The sequence below is a fragment of the Fukomys damarensis genome, unplaced genomic scaffold (genome assembly GCF_012274545.1).
Source record: "Fukomys damarensis isolate Sample0158 unplaced genomic scaffold, DMR_v1.0_HiC HiC_scaffold_35, whole genome shotgun sequence".
NCBI classification, from domain to species: domain Eukaryota; kingdom Metazoa; phylum Chordata; class Mammalia; order Rodentia; family Bathyergidae; genus Fukomys; species Fukomys damarensis.
In genome coordinates, this window is record NW_022900947.1 from 4,798,174 (window position 1) to 4,804,173 (window position 6,000).

The following is a 6,000-nucleotide window of genomic DNA, read 5'->3' on the forward strand; positions in this document are numbered from 1 at the left end:
TGAATTCCCAAAGCACAATTCATCCTTATACAAATAGAAAGGAAATATTACTGCAAAATTCATAGTTTGATGTCTTCTTCTTAACACTGTAGAGAAGCATAGAATGTGATGGTTGGCTGGAAACTGTTGGGTTGTAGGGTTAGCACTGCCTCTTGAAATAGGGTATCTATAAGTGGGATCCTAATGAAGGCGTGGCACGGTGCTTCATAGCCCTAATTGACTGCAGACACAGGCTGTGATTTGTAAGCAAGCAGTGACAAGAGGAAGTTAAATCAAAATTAAATTAAGAGAAGGAAGGAAAAAAAGATATCAAGGAGAGGTGCTGAATTTTCTGAAAGCTAAAAACCTGTGAGTGGGTAAGTGATCGGAAATCTGTGGATATATCTCAGTTATGTTAAAAGACAAAATCTGGAAACATTTCAGTCCTAAAAAAACTTTCTTTTTTTTAGAAATAATTCTTTTATTTATTTTGTTTGTTTGTTTTGGGTTTTTATTGGTACCAGGGATCAGAACTCAGGACCTTGTGCTTGTGAGGCAGGTGGCAGAACCACTGAGCTACATCCCCGGCCCTTTAGAAATCATTCTTAATAGTCATTGCTTGGCACAGTGTAACCTGTGCAAGCAGACTTCTGTATTTGTCCATTGACCAGCTAGCAGTAGAACCTCTATCTCCTGTGATGCATGTGAGTGGTATTTTGGAAGCATTGCTTTCTGTTTACATTTTGATATTTTAATGGTGTTCCAGCTTGTGTAAATAAAGTTCCAGCAGTCACCTCCTCCATACTGACAGTTTTGCAGGTGTCTGAGACTCAGACATCCGCCCTTTCTCTGCATCTGCTGTCCAGGGAATGACCAGGCACAGTGGATAGGCCCTTTGTCCCACTGTCCTCACCGCAGAGAGCGCAGTTGAGTGCATGCAGTGAGTAGGTGCCCGTGTCTGCTCTCTTCCTCCTCCACCCACTGTGCGTGTGGGTTCTGACCCTGACTGTCTGGAGCCTGCCCTGGTGCAGCAAGGCTGAGGCCTCCGTCTCTCCCCAGCCAAGCCACCCTGCTGAAAATGTTGCTTGCATCATATTACCTTGGCTCAGAAGCCATCAGTAGTACTCATTTCCCACACAATTATTCTGTTACTTGGGTCCAAAGGTCTTTGCAAAGTAGCGTTACCCTCTTTTCCGGTGTTAAATTGCCCACTGCCCCCAACATCCCTCCACCTTTGACCAGGCTTTCTTACTCCCTGGTTTGGCTGCCGCTGTTTCTCTTGTCCTTGTTTCTCTTGCTGGCTGTCCTTCACTTTCACAGATTCTACTTCTTGCAAGGCACCTTCAAGCCCGTACTAGTCCCCTTCTGAATTCACACCATTCTCTGCCTGTATTGCTCATTAAGTGAGGAACTATATCTGGCCCCTGACATCCTTTGCATTTAGAGTTTAATGATTCCTTGTGGCCTGACTTTCTAGGTGTTACTGGAAATGCTCTGTTGCATTGTTTCCCATATGGTACTGTTCACTTTGGGGTAGGGGGATGGAAAAAGAGAGTATAAGATCCCATCTTGATGTTTCTTTGGTCCCCTCATGGCTCTTAGATCTAGCACTAGGCCTTTAGATGGGACAGCACCAGTGTATCTTACTCTTCTTAGTGCAGCCAGAGCCAGCACAAAGGCTGCCCCACGGAGGGGTTTCATCACATGGTATTGGAATAATGAATATTTGTTTAGTTGTTTGACCTAAAACTAAAAGAATCAATGCAGACGACTTTCCATTTTCTAAAAGCCATAAAAATCCAGTTTTCATTTGGCCTTTTTCATCATTAATGGTTCTCCCTCGAGCATTTCTCCTTTGCCTGCCTTCAGCTTCATACTGAAATTTAAATCAATTTCCTCTCATTCTTTTCCCTGTGAAATTGGAGAACAGCTGTTTAGTCACCTCTTATAAATAACCCTTCAGCAAGTTAAATTGCCTCAAGGACTTGCTTTCTCCAGATTAAATTATCCCAAAGTCTTTTCTTTTTTCTCTAACCTTTTTAAAAAGAAGCATTCGTTATTTTTTTATTTCTTTTTCTAACTTTTTATAAAACTTTATTCTTTTCATAAATGTACCACAGGATACCCCTCTAAGGGCCTGATTGATGCTGTCTGGAATGAAGGCATTTCTTTTCACATCATGAATTTCATTCTCCTGTTTGTGTTTTGGCACAAAATACAGTTTTTTTTATTTTTTCCCCTCATATCCTATCAGTTTAACTTTCTGTTTGCTGTCACCCTGTCTGTGTTTATTTCCTTTTTGTATGCATTTCTTCATATGTGTACCGTGTTTTTCTTCCCACACACCTAAGCTGCTCTATCAGGACTCAGGACTATAAGCTACAGCCAGTACTAATTAGTTTAAATGATCAAAGGAATTTATTGATTTACATCTCTGAGAAGTCTGCTGGTGCTCTTCACCTCCAGCCTGACTGGACTTGATGGACCAAACACTGTCACCAAAGACCTAGATTTTCTTTTCCTTCTTCTGCCTATCGAGGTGTTGCTATCTCCTTTAAGGAGCCCTTGCTTTGTGCTAGCCAGAGAGCTGTGGCTCTTGTGATCCTAATACTCCCATACTCCCCACACCAAGAGAGGCCTTTTCCTTGTGGGCCCACCCAAATCTTGGGGTTCAGTCATTCTCATGGGCACAAATGGAGGACATTCTGCTTAGTGAGGTCCCCAGAGGAGCCAGCTCTCCAGCTGAGGCAGCAGCATGTCCCTTCCCTGTGCCTGGGAACTGGGGAAGGATGGTTCCCCGAGGAAGCTTGGGCGCTCCTTCCCCTAGAGGAGTAGTGCAGCGCATCGGGGTGGCTGGAAAGAGATGTTCATTGCATCCACACCTGTGCCCCTTACTCTGATTCAGAGAGGTTATTGATGTCACTTTGAACTGAGAATGCCTCAGAATGAATTCTGCCTTGTCTCACTCATAATTTAGGTTTTTTGAACATCTACTCTGCCTGATTTGCAGCTTGTTATTGGGCATACACACATGAGTGAGATAATCTGTGACTTGGAGAAATTCACTCGGAAAGGCAGGCAGAGTTAGAGGCATGTTTAAAGCACTGTACAAGTACCGGTAAAGTTAGACCCAGATGGGCATGAAGAACTCAGTGGAAGGTGAGGAAGCAGAGGGTGCACTGGAGCAGTGAATTTTCAGCTGAGTCTAGAAGGGCAAACAGGATTCTCCTAGAATGAGGAAGGAGTAGCATTATCCTGAACGCCATGCCGACACGGAAAGCTTTCGGCAGGGGCCGACGTGATCAGGCACGTATGTTAGAAAGGTCATTTTGCTGGCCATGGGTGGCTTCTGCAGAGGTGGGAAGGAGGATGGCTGGGCAAGCTGGTGCAGTGACAAGTCCAGGCGTGTCCAAGTGCGGACCTGAGCTAAGCTGGTGACCACAAGGACAGAGAGGTTGAAGATTTGTTTGAGACTTACCGGCTGTAGGAAATGAAAGTCCCTGGTTACAGACGACTTGGAGGTGTGACTTTAGGTGAGGATGCGGATGGTTTTGAGGTTCCTGCTGCACACTGAGGGACATGTTTCTCAGGTGATCATTAAGGACAGAGTTGGACTTCAGGAAAGGCTGCTAAGCGAGGGATACAGACTGAGACATCAGAGGATAATGGTAGTTGAAACCTTAAGGTGAGTGAGGTTGTCCAAGAGGAATTTCAGATGAGAAGAAAAGTGGGTCTTGTAATAATCTTAGGGTAGAGACGACAATCGAGGGATCAGCAGAGGCTAAGAGGCCAGAGGAGGCGGCGCTGAAGAAGTTAAACACTAAGCCCCTGGGATGGCTGATGGCACTGTGGACTCTGGCCTAAATCTCCTCCTGGTGGGTGATCTGGGCAAATTACTTCCTTCTCTGTCTCATAGGAAGAAAGCAATACCTCATTTTGGAGGATTTAAATGCTTGGTACATTTGTGCATTCCTGTCTGTCTCTCTGTGCTCGCACACCCAGGCCACTTGACTCAAGTCCAAAATTAGGTTGTTTAGACTTAATTTGCTCTTCTGAAAACTTGTGGTCCCAGGGCAACAATGCAAGTATTGGACTTCTTGATAGTTTTCCAGATTATTTATTTTTATTAGCTATCCATTTTGCCTTTTGGTTTTCTTTGTTTTTTTCCACATTTCATGTTTTTCAATTGATCCACATACTTCACAGAATACAAGTTTCCTTTTCTTTTATTCCTTTCTTTCTTCCTTCCTTTCCCTCTCTCCTTTCCTCCTTTCTTTTTTCCCTTCTCAGACTCATTCCTAAGGTTGTAGAATGCTCTGTTAGTCACTCCCCTGCATTTCGATCAGTTTCTGGCATACTGGTTTTAATCAGGCTACTTTCTCCTCATCTATCTGCAGAAATTGGCAGTATTTTTAGTTCCTCTCCATTATGGTTAGGAATTTGAACTTACTGTCTTTTCTTCTTCCTCTTCCATTTTCCCAAATAAATGTCTTAAACCACTGATTAGATCTGTAGGTTCGTGATAAAATAAGCAGGCTCAAAGCTTAAATCTGATTTAAAGGAGAGTATTGTAGAGTGTCTATTATTCCATTAAGCTTTTTTGGCATCTGGATTAAAATAGAACAGTACTCAGGGTGTGAGTATGTTGCTAAATCCCTAACACTCATTGAATCAGACATCGTGTGTGTTCATTTTTAAGTAACTGGGTGGGTCACTTTTTATTTATTATGAACACAAACACTGATGCTAACAACTGACATGTGAAAGGAAAGCGGGTGATAGTGATGAAAACCATTTAATGATTAGTGAGGAAACAAATATTGTTTAATGAAAATAAAAACCATGTCTAAAAGGCCTAATGCTGACTTTTGGAAATAAAACCATGTTGCGGTCTTTTGTGTACCCTCTGTCCTGTACAGTAGATATTGTTTAAAATTGCTTGGGAACTGGAGCTTGCAATTGTGAGTCTGGAATGTCCTGCAGGTAATTAAGTTGTGGTCAGGCTTTGGAAAAATAAAAAGTTCTCGAACTATGATTTTATAAACATGCTACAATAACATTTCTTTATATTTAACAGTTTCTTATAGAAAGTTGATACTCTCATGAGGCATTGATTAAAGGTAAAACATCAAGAAAGAAAAAATATTAAATTAAAACTTCACTTAGGATGTTGACAGTTGGCTTGTAATATTAAACAGATGTGTATGTTCCTGGGGATATTCTTCTTTCTGAACTGAATTGCTAAGTTGTATTTTTTTTAATGACAACTACAAATTTTTGATCAGTTAATAATTTTAAATACCCTTTCTACAATCTTCTGTATCTAACTTCATCTGTAGTTTGAGCCCTCTCAATGATATAATGACTGGTGAAACCTTTGCTGCCTCTGGTAAAGCTTTTCATTTTCTTTCTTTCTCCGCCCCGGCCCCCAAGCTTAGTTGGGCTCTTCTGATTTCATGATGCATTCTTGAAGACTGATTCCTTGAAATAATTTTAGGATCATTGGGTGGAATTCTACCCTTGCAGATTTATGTCTGTAGTTTCCTTCCATATAAGCTTTGCTTTGGCATTTGAGCGCACAAGTTGACCTACATTGTGGTATTGTGTTTGTGTGGTCAATTGTAAAGGCTCCGTAATACGCCTGTGTAGCCAGCCATGCAGACCGGCCTGTACCGCACGCTGTGGGCCAAAGAAATGTCAGTGAAGGGACCTAGGAGAAAACAGGCCGTGCAGTAAAAGGAGAGTCAGTGAATTCTTTTAGCTCATACGGATTTTGCCACAGACAGACCTTTGAGTTCTCCTGGGCAGAAGTCTAGTAGGAGCAGTGGGCTGGGTACAGTGGAAGGGTGAGTGAGTGGGTGGGTAAAGCCTCAGCCAAATGGAGGAGGAGTCAGGTTGGATTCTGTGGGATGAGGCAGAAAGATATTTTTTGTCTTCAAAGATTCTTCAGATCTGTTTGGAAGACTAGATAAATTCTACACTGTGTTTGGGCTGATTACTTTTATTTATATATATATATAT

The 6,000-nt window shown here is 42.2% G+C and overlaps 1 protein-coding gene across 2 annotated transcripts in view; it reads left to right on the forward strand.

The window, feature by feature from the left end:
* Window positions 1-6,000, forward strand: part of Stx18 (syntaxin 18) — a 97,420-nt gene that overhangs the window by 11,929 nt on the left and 79,491 nt on the right. The gene's annotated exons all lie outside the window — the stretch shown is intronic.